A 16,678-nucleotide genomic window follows, 5' to 3' on the forward strand; every position below is an offset into this window, starting at 1 on the left:
GATTTTTTAACTGGGACTACATCAGATACACTGAGTTTGAAGCCTGAAGGCTTGGAGCCCAACCATCAGCTCTCTTGGGTTTCCAGCTTGCTGAAAGTCCCTACAGATCTTGGGACTTGCTAGCCTCCCAAATCACATGGGCCAATTCCTTAGAATAATTACTGTCTCTTTCTTTTCCTGTGTATATTATATAACACATATTATTATATATCATATATTATTACATACTATAACTGTATGTTTTATATATTATTGTATTGTATTATTGTGTGTGTATATATATATGTACGTGTGTGTGTGTGTATATGTATATGTGTATGTATATATATATATATATATATATACTATTATTTCTCTGGAGGCCCCTGGCTAATATGCATGGTATGGTTGTATCATGGTTTGTTTGACCATTCACCCATTGAAGGGGATCATCTGGGTTGTTTCCAGCTTTTGGCTGTTATGAAAAATCTGCTATGAACATTTATAAATAGATTTTCACACACACTTAGCTTTTCATTTTTCTGGGATAAATGCTCAAGGGTTCAATTGCTGGGTTGTATGGTAGTTACATGTTTAGTTTTATAAGAAACTTTCATACTCCTTTCCTGAGTGGCTGTGTGTTTTACATTCCTGCCAACAAGGAGAGAGTGAACACCAGTTTCTCTACACTCTTACCAGTGTTAGGTAATATCATTACCTTTTATTTTCCTATTATGATAGGTATGTAGTCACATCTCATTTCTGTTTTTATTTGTATTTTTCTAATGGCCACCGAAGTTGAACGTCTTTTCATTTTGTGTCAATTCCTAGGGCTTATAGTTGTGTTTGGCAGAGAAAAGCAGAGAGAGGGAAGTCTACCCTAACCTTTAAACAGGGCAATAACAACGTTAGATTTGAGTTTTGGAAGTGAGAGGCGGTGGTTGGGAGTCAGTTGGGTCAGCATTCTTACAGCCTTTCTGCTCACTCAATGTCCCCCAGGCTGTCGTGGAAACCTCTTTCAGAGTGTTTCTTATCTACACAATAGGGAGAACAGGACTATCTACCTTGTAGGATCTTTGTAGGGGATAAATGATACCACGGATCTGAAGTGCTTACTGCAGTGCCTGACACATCGGTTATTGTTAATACAACCACGATTCCAGAAATATGAGAGCAAGAAAGATTGGAGCAGGATAAGATTTAGAACAGAAAAACTACTAGGAAAATTTCTAATAGTCCAAGCAGAAATGATGAATGCCTGAATCGGGCCAGCGATGGCAGGAAATTTCCTCCCTTAAAGGTCATATGCCAAGAATACCGGTTTGGTCAAATCACATTTGCAGGATTCTTAGGCAATCGAGAGTTCTGAGCATACATTCCTCCCTTGTTAAAAAGCTCAGCACTTGGGAGAAATGCTCAGGAAATGCCTGATTGCTTATTATTTTATGACAAGCCTCTTTAGGAGCTTGTGGGGGTGGCTGAGCTGGAATCCAGAACTGAGACCTCAGTGAGGTCTTCTTGAAACTACAACCACAGAAGTGGCCACAGTCGTCCCAGACTGCACAGGAGAACTCGCTTTTGAAAGTCAGCCCTTGCTCCTCTCTCTGGCTGGGTGGAGTCGCCCCTGGGAGCTGCCAGGTCAGGGGCGGACACTTCCCAGATGCGGACTGGAGACAGGGCAGGATGGGGATGATCTCGCAATGGCAGTTCTGTTGCTCTCAGAGAAATCAACTTCTTTGAGAATTTTCATTGCACTTCTGAGATCTCTCTTCTGAGTCACTTCCTGTCCCTAAAGTTCCCCTCAGAGTAATCTAGTACATTTAACTGGAGCTGTGGCCCAGCTTCACCAGACACATCAGCTACATGACCATAAGCAAGTCCCATCATCTTCCTGAACATTAACCTTTCATCTTTAAATAGGGAATACTATGTCAATGAAATCGTGTAGTATATGATTGTATGATACTGGCCTTTCTGCCATGGTGGTTACATGATTCCACACATGACAAATTGCCACAGGACCAGGCACACTTTTTGCTAATGTCAGTTGTCAGTTTCCTAGTTTTGATAATGTCCCATAGTTACATAAGATGTAACCAGTGGGGGAAACAGGGTGAAGGGTACAGGGGGACCTCTCTGTACTATCCTTGAAACTTCCTGTGACTCTACAGTTATTTCATAATAAAAGTTTAAAAAAGTATATAAAAAAAGCAATGGCATTCCCTTCATAATTGATGTGAGGATTAGATGTGGTAACAGTTGTGGAATTGCTTTGTAAGCTGAAAGGTGCTATGCACTCTGTGCGTGTATTGGTTCTTTCCTTCCTTCCACGTGTGAGGCTGTGTGCATGCACATGTGCACGTGTATGTGGGTAAACAAATGCATTCAGAAGTTGGACAGTTGAAGGAATATCTACTTTGGTTAATCTTTGCTGGAGAGACTTGATCTCCAGGTTGGTAAAGAGAAAAGGAATAGACCTAGAGCAGGCACGGATCCTGCACCAAAGTAGCTTTACCAAAGCAGGGAGTGCCCAGAGATTTGGATGAAATGACATTTTCTTTTCCAGAGCATGTAGGTGGTGTGGGAGGCATAGACCTTTGGGGGAATAGGAAGAGTATGGATATTGGCATAGATCCGAGTTCAAATCCTTATTCTATCACATTCTAACTGTCTGTCTTGGGACGAATCACTTAGCATCCCTCAGTTTCCTCCTCCGTGTGGGGACCACATGCATAATTAAGGACACCATGTCTAGTATAGTAATAAATGTTCATTTCCTTGGTGCTCCACTAGCTTCTTCCTTGAACACATGAGATGGCCAGGAGGTTATAAATGTACAGAGCACCTCTGCTCTCTAGGGAAAAACATTTGGTCTGAGCTCCAGGAATGTCTTTTAATTCCCAGAGACCACTGGCCAAGCTGTCCTTGGGGACCAGAGACACCAAAAGATCATCTGGCATATTCTGTAAAGATAAGAGCTCTTCCAGGAAACCAGAGTGACTGAGGTTTGCTATGTGGTTAGAATAATTATGGCTGGTTTGAGCAAGGGAAGGAAAATTCTTTTGCTCGGAGCAAGTGTTCTGATTGCAAATGACCTCAGAGTAAGACTTGAGGTCTTGAGACAGACGAGTAGCCTGTCCCCTTGATGCTGCTGCTTTCCAGTTCTGCAGCAGCAGGTAATTAGAAACATCTAATTTGGCACAAAGCCTGGCCCTCTGGTACTGGAAGACTTGATTGTGAAACCACAGAATAAGGAGGGAAGGATGCTCAGCCCCTTCCCTGCAGAGGAGGGGCAATGAGTCTAGAGAAGGGAAGTGACTTGTCCAAGGCCATAAGCACAGGCCAGAGCTGGGGTTGCCTTCCTGACTCCAACACCAGGGTTCTTTTCTCAAAGTAGTGGCCTCGTCGTGACACACACAGGGCCAGAGAGCCAAAGGGCTGTGCCACCGCTGAACGTAAGCCTGCCCTAAAATGTACCATGGACCCCCGCTTATCTTCTATCTACACTGAGAAGGCCAAGGGGAGAGGGACCTGAGGAGAGGAGTGCAGAAGACAGCGTTATGTCCTGGCTCAGTCATGTACCCCACCCCTGAGCCTGTGCCCCACCCCCAGGGTGGTGACTCCAAGTCCACAGACTCCCACAAGCACTCCGTGTGCTTCAGGAACCCCTCACTGACCACAATCCCCCGCCCCCCTGCCACCTTGGGATTAAGTCCCTCTTTTGTGCTCCCACAATGCTCTGCTCTGAGCACTGCACAAGCGGTTTCTCCACTGGTGACTATCGGTTGGAGGGGCAAAGACTGTGTGCATGCTTTGTGTGCCCTTGGTGCTTGAAAATGCCCCTGGCAGCCGTGTAAATGTTTCCAGAAGAAAGGCTGGTTGGTTCTAGTTCTTTCCAGTCAGGTCAGCCCTAGAACCCTCTCACATGTGAGATTTGGGAATTTTGTTCCTAACTCTGTGGCTGAGGGCATCCGTGTCTGGTGTTCCTGCTGGAAGACGCTCTCTCACTCTCACACACACACACACACACACACACACACGCGCGCGCGCGCGTGCGCATGCACACACACACACACATGCGCACACACACATGCACACACAGGGCTCCTCAGGTTCTCAGTGAAGAGGATATATTCTGGTTAAGGATGGCTGTCCTTTCTTCCAAGGCTTCCTCCAAACAGCTCTGAGTTATGACTAGAAGGGTCCACAGGCAGCCCATCTGGGCTGTTGGTTCTGTAGACCCTGGCATGAGTGAATTTAGCATCTGTTCTGCTATTCCCAAGGGACACCAACATTCCAGGGTACATAATAGTTTTGTCATTTCAAGTCTTGTGTGTGGAGATGCTGCTCCATGGGAGCAAGAAATGTAAATAGTAAATGGCCTGGATGGGGGTTCATCAATGTACCAGCTCCTCTTTGGGCTTTGAGTTGCCATCAGAGGGAAGAGGAGGAAGATCTCCCTGGTGAGACATAAAGCTTTGCAGAGACAGTAGAAACCAAGGCGACCATCGAGGATGTGACTTTTGGGGTCATGTCAGAAGTCTCTACATAGATGTCCGCCATCCCAAATGGGAGTGGCTGAGATCGGACTGTCTCTCAAGGGTTTAGCTGACTAGCACGCTTTCCCTGCTTATGCGCCTAAATGGATTTAGACAGGAGAATGGGTGTGGATACAGGACAGGATGCTCTTTTTCCCTTTCTATTTATCTAAACAAGGCATATTGGTACAAGAAAAACATTATAAACTTAACACATTTAATATAGCATGTCTGTGTGAAAGGTTACAGTATCCTGGGAAATGGGGACGGAGCAGTAAATAAGAAGCAAATGTGATTCTAGCTCCAAAGTTGTTAATGGTCCCATGTATTATATTTGCTTAAAATAAGCCCAAAGTTTAAAAATGCCATTAGGAACTTGAACCAAAGAGATAAGGAAGAAAGAGATAGAGTTTAGGCTCAGTGGAGAGAACAGAGGGTTGAAGGAATCAAGGATTCAAAGCTCCCTCAGTCTGCGAAGGGATGGGAATTCCCAAGATGAATATGGTGGCCATTTGTTTCATTTTGTTAACAGCATATTAGTTTTCCTTTGAGGAAGGACTTTTTTTCCTAATCTCTAACCACATGGGCTTCTTGCCTCTCCCCTCCCCTCCTACCTGTCCCCCCGCTCCAGGAGTAACTAATCAGTATAGTTCATCTCTCCGATCACACTGACTTATTTAGGAATGGAGTCATTGTTATATTGATGGAATGAGGTTCAACATGGCCCTTTTGTGAGAATTCTTAAAAAAGAAGTTCTTTTTTTTATTAATTATTTTTATTAACATATAATGTATTATTTGCCCTAGGGGTACAGGTCTGTGAATAGTCAGGCTTACACATTTCACAGCACTCACCATATCACATATCCTTCCCAATGTCCATAACCCAACCAACATCTCCTTCCCCCACCTGCCCCCAGCAACCCTCAGTTTGTTTTGTGAGATTAAGAATCAGAAGAGAAGTTCTTGTAGGTTATAGTTGCTAAATCAGTTAGATATAAGTCTGAAGTCCTTGATTCTGGAACCGTAGAGAGTGAAAGCAGAATTGAGAGGGAGATTCATGATGATGCAAGTGCCTTGATCTAGCTATACCTAAAGCCTAATCTTTCACGTTCTAGGAGACACTACAGTCCTTTTGTGATTAGGCCATTTTGATTTAAGATTCTGACATTCATAAGTGAAAGAATCCTGACTAAGGGCACCAGCTCCAATTCCAGGAAGAGAAGAAACATCACAGTGGCAAGTCCTTGTGCTAGAAATGTTGGCAGAAATGTGGTCTCTCAAAGAGCATTTCATTCTGGACTCCAAGAAACCATGTGCTCCCTGGAAAAAGAATATCCTTCAGATCTGATTTCTGTGTGGAGACTCTGGTCATTCCACCAAGAGACACATCTTATTGTCTTTTGAGACATTCAGAAAATATAGAATTTTCACACAACCCACATCTCCACCAAGCAGCCTCCAAAAGTGGAAAGGACAGGAGGAGACCATTCTCAAGGTAGTGCCCTATTGAGGGGTGGACACGGTGTGTGGCTCTGTCTAACTGAGCAGGAAGTATCGTGGTCTCTAGCATGTGTTCCCTGAACGGTTGCACCAGACTCATAAATGGATCTGTGCTTCTGGTCTCCCTTCCCCGCATTCCCAGCTCCCATCACTGCTATAGACCTGTGCTCCAAATGGTCTTTCCAAATAGGAGATGTGACCAGGCAGCTTCTCTTTTCAAAAGTCTCTGGGCTTGGCAAACAGAACAGAGTTCCCACTCTTAGCATCGCCTTCACCACCTGGCCTCCAGGTGCCTCTGCTCCCAATGCTGGGCATGTTGCTCCATCATAGATAGAGCTTTTCTGATGCTTCTGCTTTCCTGGTGTGCTCTCTGACCCTCCCTGGTTACCAGCTTTGGCGGCTGTCTTGCCATGGACATCAGGGAAAGGGGCCTAGAGGCCTTGAAGAGTTCTACCACTAGAGAAGCCATCCCTGGATACCCGTTGGGTGGTACAAGACAGAGCCCTCCAAGGCAGCTCCTGAGTTCACAGAGGTACATCTTTCCACAGAAAAGTCAAGTCTAGTTTATCGTCCTGACTCCAGAGGATGATTGCCAGCAGCATCGAGGCTCTTTCGGGTACCTGGGATGGGGACAACACACAGCATCAAGTTCTCCTTCACCCATCTTGGGGTGTCAGGCTAGAGATCGGTGGAGGGAACAGGAGGACCACTGTGCCGAGGCTGCACCCGGAACTGTCCAGTTTGAGAGACTGGCCCCAATGGAGCCTGATGTATGCTCCAAGGGCAGGGCTGGGAGGGAGTTAGCCAGCTCGAATGGAGAGAAGACAAGAGTGCTTTCTCATCTTGTCACTAGTTCTCTTTCCTCTAGATCAGGAACTCTGTTCTTTCTCATGGTTCTAGACAAACTAATGAGAAGATGTTTGTCCTAGACCAGGAAACGAGGAGCTACTGATCAAAGGGTACAAACTTTGAGTTATAAGATGTTAAGTTTTGGGAATCTAACATGCAACATGACGTCAGGATCTAGACACAGACACGGGAAGGAGGCTTTGGGGGTTACTTTGGGAGCGAGAGAAGCTAGACTGGGCAGAGGTATAAATTGTGATGCAGCAAGGGACTTGCTGAGCCCACAGGGAACACTGGAACCACGATGGCCTTTGAAAGTTGCCCCACCTTGCGCACGGGGGCTGGGTCTCCGTACCTCTGACCTGGTAACCAGGCAGTGAAGGCAAGTGCAAGACCTCGAGACAGTTGCTTTTCAGCATGTGGAGCTGTGAGCTCCGGCCAGCGGCAGCCAGGCCGCTGAGGAGCGGGCACCTCACTCTTGAAGAAGTGTCCCAGCAGGGCACTGCGGCGCCCACCGAGACCCTTCTGCTCGGGCAGCCTCGCCGAGGAAGGAGGGAAAAGAGGCCTGGTCCTTGGCATCTGAAAATCTAGGTCTCCTGTCAGAGAATCGGTCCAGCTGGCAGCCACCACGAGAAGAGCAGTCAAACGTTGTCTTCTGGGTCTGCATGTGCAGTGCCAGGCCTTGGGTGGGCACGGTATTTACACACACAGCTCCTTTAATTTCCACAACTGCCTGAGGAGGTTCACATGGGCTGGGGAACTGACACTCAGATGGGGTTTTGGTGACTTGCTCCCGATCCCACTGCCAGAGAGAGACCAAGGGAGAGAGGAGTGAACGCTGCCCTGTCTGACGTCAGAGCCAGACACTTTGCAACTGTCCCTGTACCACTGTATCTGACCCTGGCAGGCTGGCAGGGCACGGTGAATGCTACCAGTGGCTGTCCTGGAGTCCTGTGCTGGGGACGGTGGCCAGGGACTATGGAGACTTGTTCGGTTTTTTTGTTTGCTGGGGTTTTTATTGTTTTTGTTTTGTTTTGTTTTGTTTTGTTGTTTGTTTGTTTTAAGTAAGCTCTATGCTCAGCAGGGAGCCCAGCACGGGGCTTGATCGAGACCTGAGTCAAGGTCAGAAGTTGGATACTTAACTGCTTAACTCAGACGACCCAATTTGTTCAGTTTTAGCAGCCCCCACTATGTCAAGCACGGGCTCAGCTTCTAGTGTGGGCTCTAGAAATCCTGTGTACTTGTAACAAGCCCCTCACAATCTCCTGGGGCCTGCCCTCATGTGAAGTAGCCTATCCCCCTGCCTGAAGGCCCATGTCCATGCCAGCTCTGAGGACCACGGGTCAGCGCTGCCTACAGAGCTGTGTGCACTGCCGAGCTCCTTGCTAATGCCTTCCCAGAGCCTGAGGAGTAGAATGAAGCAAGATCAGAACCAGCGAGGGGACCAGAACCCCTTTTGCTGGACCCCAGCACCTCCCAGGACTGTTGACTGGTTGCTCTCCCGCTCAGCTCTCCTGCAGGGAAGAGGACTGGGGCTGGGCTCATCATGAGCAAAGCTGAGAGCCTAGGGGATCAGGGCAGCGGGAGCAGGGATGCTCGATGAGGAACACTGTGTATGGGCATTGGGTGATGGGCTCGTGAGGAGAGAATCCAGAGCAATCTGGGATGGGGCATACACTGCCCCACATGCAGGCCAAGCTTGTTCCAGCCTTCCAGGGGAGCCTCGGCATTGCTTATGCAGGCTCTGAGGGCTGCCTGCAGATTTCTAGGCAGAGAGCCAGCCCTACCGGGCTCACCATCCAGAGATGGCCCTCAGCATCATCACAGAAGCACACATGCTGACACTCTCTGAGGCCCAGGACCTTGAACCTCCCCACGTGCTCCCTGGCCCCAAACTGCTTGTAGGATCAAGTCCAGTTCTACGCCTGCCTCCACCTGTCCCACCAACCATGGTAACTGTAGGTGGAAACTTCTAAAAACACTGAGCGATTGGCTCGCTTTCTGGATATAGAAGAATGTCCACCTCAACTTGGCAAGGACCAGGAGGGTTCTGTTAACTGCTCCTCAGGGTGGTGACACTGTGGAGTACCCTATGTCTGTCTACTAGAAGGCAGGCGGTCAGGTGATCTTGACCTTCTCTTCCGTGATTTGGAGAACTTCAGAGATTCACATTTATTGTTAATGCCTTTTGTTTTTCAGAGGGTAAAGAAAAAAAGAAGGAATTGAAGCATTGCTGATTTCTCTGGAACCCTGAAGCCAGCAGCATCTGGAGTCAACACCCTCAGTTGGTGGCTGCACTGGGGAGGTGCTCTCCATAGCCGCATGGTCCCCCACCCCTTTTCCAGGTCTGCACATGTGCCCTGGCTTAGTCTCAGATTCAGTCATAGACCTATGAGCAGAGGCCAAAATGCAAGATGACATGGTTGCAAGGACACAGACAACCAACAAGAGGTCTGGGGACAGTCTGAGAAGGGCCAGGTGGGGCACACGCAGGTGCTGGGACCGGGGTGCGTGCTATCCACGGAGTTACTCGGAACTACTGAATGAGGGGTTGGGCTGGGTGGCTCCGGGCCGGTCACTTATCACTCGGAGATTCCGGTTTCTTCTCCTTGTAAGAGGGATTCCTCCACCTAATAGTATGAATCCCTGCCCTAGATCCTCCAGGGCTGTGAGAGAAGAAAATCAATGTGCAGCAGGATCTTTCCTGCACCAGGCAGAGCTCTGCAAATGTTAGTCATTTATAGGAAGAAATGGCAACACTGTTATGAAATGGTGAGGTTTGGCCTCAACCCTACATTCTGGAACTCTCTTTCTAAAATTTCACTTTGATACAGATGGAAACACAATTTTTGTTTAAGTGAAGAAATAACGAAAAAAAAAAAGTGAAGAGAGCATGTTTGCCTCCTGACTTATGAGTGCTGCCTGAGATCTGGGGGCGCCCTGTCGGTTCTGAGCATGAATATGGATTGCGCCGATACATACTCTGTTTTGCAAATGTCGTTTTTTTAGATTTCATTCAGACAGTGATTATCAATTTGCTAATCTGATTTCGGTTCCCAGGCTTTGGCTCTGTGGACTGACTGGAGGAACCCGCTGCTGTGCAGAGATTCTGAGCATATGTGACCCAGCTTAGGAGGAGCTGGGGAGCTGTGGTCTGCGCAGGAGCCCCCCAGTATTCTCATCAACAGAGCAGCTGCTGGCAGTGTGGGGTGGTCAAGCAGATTCGGGGCAGGAGTGGGGGCATTCTCAGCAAAGGAGTTGTGGGAAAGGTGGGGCAAACTGAGAACTCTCTCTGCACCTTTGGTTATGTAGACAAGGACTTGGCAAAAAATCTTTGCCCAAAGTTCCATAGACCCTGGAAGGCCCTGCCAGAATCTTCCTGGGCTGAATCTCGTGGTTCAGCTGCACCATGTCAGCTCAAACCCCTCACTGTGTTCTGGGGAAGGAAGGAGCCCCCTTGACTTCTCAGGGTGGGGTTTCCTGTAATGAACACTGAGCAGAGCACCAGAGGTCCAGGTTTCTAGATGCTATCCCCCAGGGACACATTTCTTTGGGGAGAGTTGATTGTTTTATCTTTTCTAGCCTTTGTCTTGGATCACAAGAAGAGTTTAACATTCCGTAATTATTTAATTGGTCTTGAACCCCGTTCTAACTTTTTTTTTTTTTAAAGATTTTATTTATTTATTTGACAGACAGATCACAAGTAGGCAGAGAGGCAGGCAGAGAGAGAAGGGAGGAAGCAGGCTCCCTGCTGAGCAGAGAGCCCGATGCGGGGCTGGATCCCAGGACGCTGGGATCATGACCTGAGCCGAAGGCAGCGGCTTTAACCCACTGAGCCACCCAGGCGCCCCCCGTTCTAACTTATATACAACTTGCTGCTTTAACCTCACAAGGGTTTTCTGGCATTTTCCATACCTATGTCTCTGAGCCACAGCTGGGAAAATGTGATCACAGTCTAGTGCATGGATGACAGTAAGTTTTTAATCATTTGTTTATTTACACTTTTCTTTATTCTACAAAAACTAGGCAGCGTTTGTATGTTCCAAACCTTGCCTTATGCATTGTCACTTCAACAATAACCCTAACTAGCAGAAAATATCCATCTAGACAGAGTTCATATCCCAGAGAGGACAGCCAGGCCACGGGTGAGCAAAACACATAGTCTGCTACAGTGATGAATGCTATTGAAGAAATACAACAGAGATAGGAGAAAGGGAGTGTCTGGAGTACGGTTTGCTATTTGTAGGGAAGGCGGACAGCGAAGCCTTTCCTGAGAGGTTGATACTGAGCCCTCCAGCGGTGAGGGGACAAGCCATGTAAATATGCAGGTGGGCTACCTGGCAGGTATTGCAGTGACTCTTTTAATGATGCTCTCTGAGTTGGGCATTACTCTATAAAAATGGGGCCAAGAGAGGAATAATCTGGAGCCCGTGCCTCACACACAAAGGCACGCAACGGGCACCCCCAGGAGGGCTGATCAATACCCAGAGTTAATGTTTGGGTAGCATCTTCTAAGTTTCCAGAGCTACAAAGGGCTTCTGGGGGCAGGGAGAACGTGTCCCTGGCACTCTGGGGACATACCCGCAGGATTCCGAAGTCTCAGCTATTAAATCTGTAGCCAGGTTCATTATCAAGTAATGTATGTTACTGAAGCTGCATTTTCTTTCCTGATATTATTCCATTCCTCACGGTACCTGGGAGGTGAAGATCAGGGACCCGGCAGGGTCAGCGATGGCCAGAGGGAAGCTGCTTCTCCAAGCACGGTGGGGCTCTGCGCTGGCTGATGGTCTGGGGCAGGCTGTGTTAGGACCAGCGCACATGGGGAGGGCTGACTCTGGGGGAAATGGGAGCTATTTTAAAGAGACCTGTGGGCAGGGGCAGAACATCAGGATGTTAGGAATGAAGGCATGGCAGGAACTGGCTACTTTCTCCATTAAATTTTCTTTTCTTTTGCATCATTGACGTGAAGCATTTTACCGTAGAGTCTGTAGACAATTTGGCAGAAGCTGGTTGGGGAATGCTTAACGAGTGCTTTCGCTGATGCAAAGCTCTCTCTCGTAAAATGGGGAATTAAACTTTGAAAAAGCCAGCTTGGGAATGCTGGTGGTAGCAGACAATTTGATTTGATGCTGCTATGCATCTCCTGGGCTCATCTCTGGCAGCAGCTCCCACATCATGGTGCGGCTTTCCCTGGAGAGCCTCTGGTGCCAAGGTCCTGGGCTCTCCATCTGCCTGTCGGTAGCACAGACAGAACAGAGAAGCTGGATTTCATGCCGCCAGGGCCGCCTCAAGCAGTGATCACCCAACCTGCTTCTCCACCTCGCTGCAGGACCCTTCCCCAAAATGTTCTATATGTTTCTGAGAGGGCTTCCAGCCAGATTAAGTGCCCTGGTTGTGCACACCAATACCCTAAGCCTTAGTACCCCCTTCCCCGGCCTTTCTGCTTTCTCTATCTCCCTGTCTCTGAGTCCTGCCCCTGCTACCTGGGATCATGTCTCAGATAATTTTTTTTTTTTTTACAATTTATTTATTTGAGAGATTGGGGTGCATAGAGGGAGGGGAGAGAAAGAAGATTCTTTCAAGTAGACTCCCCACTGAGTGCAGAACCTACTTTGGGGGATCTCACAACCCATGAGATCATGACCTGAGCCAAAATCAAGATCACCGACTGAGCCACCCAGGCACCCCATCTGACACCTCACCTATAGCCAAATCCTCACCTCGGGGTCTGCTTTCAGCAACTAAGACAAGGACAACGTCCATGTCTGTATTATGAGAATATACCCCTAACAAACAAACACTGTAAAATTCATATATGATTTATAAGCTAAGAAGTCATACTGACATTACTGATGAATAAATGATAAAAGTCTAAGTGTCTTTTTGCTGTACTTTGCACAGACAGTATGGGGATCTATGATAGTCTCAGACATAGTTCATGATTTTCAAGTGTCTACTAGAGATGCAAGAAAATCTTAACAACAAAATTAACCTGAATCCTATAATACATGACATTTGTCATTTGTCATTCACCAGGACCAAGCATGGTGTATCCCAAGAAAAAAAGGTTAATATCAAGATATAAAAAACAGAATGTAAATAAACAAAAAGATGCTGAGATAATATGATGAAAATCAACAAACATTGTTTCATTCTAAAAAAAAGAAAAAAAAAGTCCTGGGGGGGGTGGGGAACTAGAAAGGTGAGAAAGGAAGTAATTTTTTGGCCATTCACTCTAGTAAACATTATATTTTTACAAGTAACTTATTAAATAGTTCTTTAAACTAAAATAAGGAAAGAGAATAGGAGAGTTACTATCACCACTATGATTTTACTTTTTCTTGAAAGTCAATCAAATAAGATACGAATTATAAATAAAAAAATCATCTTGGAGTAGAGCATTCGAATGTTTATCATTTGAAGTCGGCATGGAGCTCAGCTCAAAAGCAAGAAATCTCAGAGAATATCATTTTTATTAAACCATTGTTTACAATGATAGCCTTTCCACAAATAAGCAGTGTTTGATTAGGAAACGCGGGGGAAGGGCACAGGGAACCTGCCCTATCAGGCAGGGAGGGAGGGAGGCAGGCAGATACTTGTGGTTCTCAAAGTGTGGTCCTCCGCCAGCAGCATCAGCATCTCCAGAAAGCTTGTTGGAAATATACCTTGTCAGATTTTCATCCAGACCTATTGAATGAGAATCCCGGGGGTGGGTTCTGGCTGTGAACCCTTTAACAAGCCCCCCCCACCCCCCTGCCAGAGCCCCTGGGAGATTTAAATGCATGCTAACATTTGAGCAGCACTGTTGACGGGGGCTCTGTGACTCTCACCAGCACTAATGGAAGCCGCGCCCTGCAGCCCAGTAGACATTACGATCAGTCCTGTCACCAGGTGCCCTTCCCAACCTTCTCACCTCCTTCTGGGTGCTGCTGTTCAGGGCTCACCAAACAATGTTCACATACATCTTCTTAGTTGTCAACACAAAATTCTACGAAGGTGTCGTTACCTCTGGCTGGTGTCCCCGGAAGTTAAGCAGCTACCCAAGATGTCGCAGCTAGGGAGGAAGTGGAGACTAGATCCAGATCCCTGCCAACAGACCCCAATTCTCACAGGGGCACTTGACGGCAGCTGGGTCCCTTGCTCCAACCTAGTTCCCACAGCCTAGCTAGGCCCCCCCACAATACTCCCTGCTCAGATCAGGCTGACGTAAGATGGCAAAGACCTTATTCTCTTTCTCCAACCCACTGTGGAATTGCAAAGAAATTTTATTTCTCTAAGATCATTCTCATAGATGCTAATCTTGAACTAATTTACTGATAGGTATTTTGATGGGAGAATTCTGGGTGAATTTAAGTTCTACTCCTCTGTCTGTCTCTCTCTCTCTGCCATGCCTCCAACCTGGACATCATCAGCACTTTGGGTAGCCAGGGTCAGGAAGGGGACTGGAGGGCTGAGTCATTTCCAGGGGAGTGAGGGATAGAGTTTATCATCTTAGAAAAACACACGAAGTGCTGTGGCAGAGGTCTGGGTTTGAATATATGAAGTGGCCCCCGGAAGTGGGTCAGGATGGTCAACGTTCAGTGTATATCACATCGACAGCTGCCGAGGGACTGGAGGAGGTAGGGCTGCTGCTCGGGTTCCTCTGGTGAAGCGATTATCTGGGAGGGAAAAGCCTCCAGAACCTCAGACCACAAACACAAGAAGGCATAGAGGCATAAGGGCAGGCTTAGATCTTTCCAGACAGAGAGTCTGCAGGTGTCCGGGGAAACAGAGCTGCCGATGCGGCCGACCCCCCATCCAGATAGACACAAGAGCTGGTGTTGACAGAATGGTGACGTCACCTGTGGGGCCCCACGGCAGTACCTGTGCCATGGACGGGGCAACTGTGGCCTTCCCACATCATTGCCCTGATGGTCAAAAGCACGCCCACCATGTAGACTTCTTTTTCAAAGAAAAAACATGCTTAAAAACCCGAGTATTGGGGGTGCCTGGGTGGCTCAGTGGGTTAAGCCTCTGCCTTCGGCTCAGTTCATGATCTCAGGGTCCTGGGATTGAGCCCCACATCGGGCTCTCTGCTCAGCAGGGAGCCTGCTTCCCCACCCCCTTTCTCTCTCTGCCTGCTGTTCTGCCTACTTGTGATTTCTGTCTGTCAAATAAATAAATAAAATCTTAAAAAAAAACAAACCCCGAATATTGATAAAGATAGCAAAAGGCAAGAGATATTTCACAGGCCAGTGAAATGGATTCCAAACTTCTTACAAACTCAGGCTGTCAGCATGGGTTACTTGAATTTAATTTAAGAAGAAGTAAAAGGAAAAGAGTGATTTGCCCTGAGGATTCAATTTTTAAATATTTATGTGAACTGTTTGGGCAATCGCTTTGGGGCGTTGCAAGTCCCCTTGTGCCTCCTTCTGTTAATGGAAGCGGAAGATGGGAGCCCCTGCTCGTTCACTCACTCCAGAGTGGTCTCCTCAGCTACTCCGGGCATTTCAACCGTGCTAATGTTTTTCTAAAGAGATAAAAGTGGGTGGTCTGGAGGAGAAGTTAAGCTCTAGTTTACACAGCTCTCCAGAGTGCAAACAAGAGCCCTTCCTACCTTTCCTCCCCCTCCTCCGGAGGCCAGAAGGGCCTCCCATTCCTTTTCACATTTTCTCCAGCCTGGGGGGTGTCCTCCTAGCAGAACGGAGTTACTGTCTTGGAGGGAAGGCTCAACCTTAAGTCAATGACCCGTAGAATTCCAATGGTTTCATTTGGGGAACCGTTGGAGTGACGAGGACCTGTGAACACAGCCTCGGAGACGGCCCATTTAGACTGATCCAAAAATAAATGCACAGATGCCCTCCCGGTGCAGAGCAGAGCGTGCGCCAGTGACGGATGCAGCACACAGCCCATGGTGTGTGGTGCCTGGCGTAGCGGTCAAGTGCGGGTGCGTCGGCCCTGTCACCGAAAGAGCTCGGAGACTCTTGTGTTTATTTTGGTCCTAAGTCGCAATTAAAACATAAAGCTTGGTCCCTTTTTTTTTTTTTTCAGCCGATTGTTTAATCATGAGATTAGGGGCTATCATAAAACCTTCATTGCTCTCATATTTCTTTTTGGCAGGGTACAGAAAAGTTAATTTGGGATTAGCTCCAGAAGCATTTTGACCCAGCCTTCCCGCTATTTATCATTCCAAAGACACGGACGGTGCTAATGAATGTCTGGAGTTGTATATCATTTTATAAACACAAGGCGCTCCCAAGGTGGTGCCAACTAATCCCCAATAAAGGATTAACGAGGACCTGTCCGAAGGAGAGGTAGTGATCCCTTTTGACAATTTACTGAGGCTTGGCCTGAAGAGAGCCGTGTGTGGCTTTTGGGGGAGGCGTCTGCTCCTTCATGGCCCCTGCTGACTTCTGCAGGGGCTTCTGCTCCCCAAGATGACATTTATCTAACTCAGCTGTAGCTAAGGTTGCGCACGCAGCCCCCAGCATCCGTGGGAAGGGAGGCTCACGCAGTCTGGGGTGCTGGAGGGGAGGGTGGGCTTGAAACTGTCTGCCAAGGGGAGCTGAGAGGAAAAAGATTAGATAAACATTAGCTAGATTACAAACGAAGCTGCAACATCGGCTGAGCAGATCCATTCTGGAGGGAGATGTGTTCGCTCTCCGTCTGAGCAGTTAGGGAGCCTGGAAGGTAGGTGTTCTGCAGGCAGCTGGCTGAGCTGTCACCCAGCTAACTCACCAAGAGGTAGCCCTGAAGGGCGGGCTGTGTAGACTGTTTATTTTTAAACTTGAATTTGTTCCTTGCTGTTCAGTTGCAGTTCTGCTCTGTTAAGAG

The sequence above is a fragment of the Martes martes genome, assembly GCF_963455335.1.
Source record: "Martes martes genome assembly, chromosome: 14".
Taxonomy (NCBI): Eukaryota; Metazoa; Chordata; class Mammalia; order Carnivora; family Mustelidae; genus Martes; species Martes martes.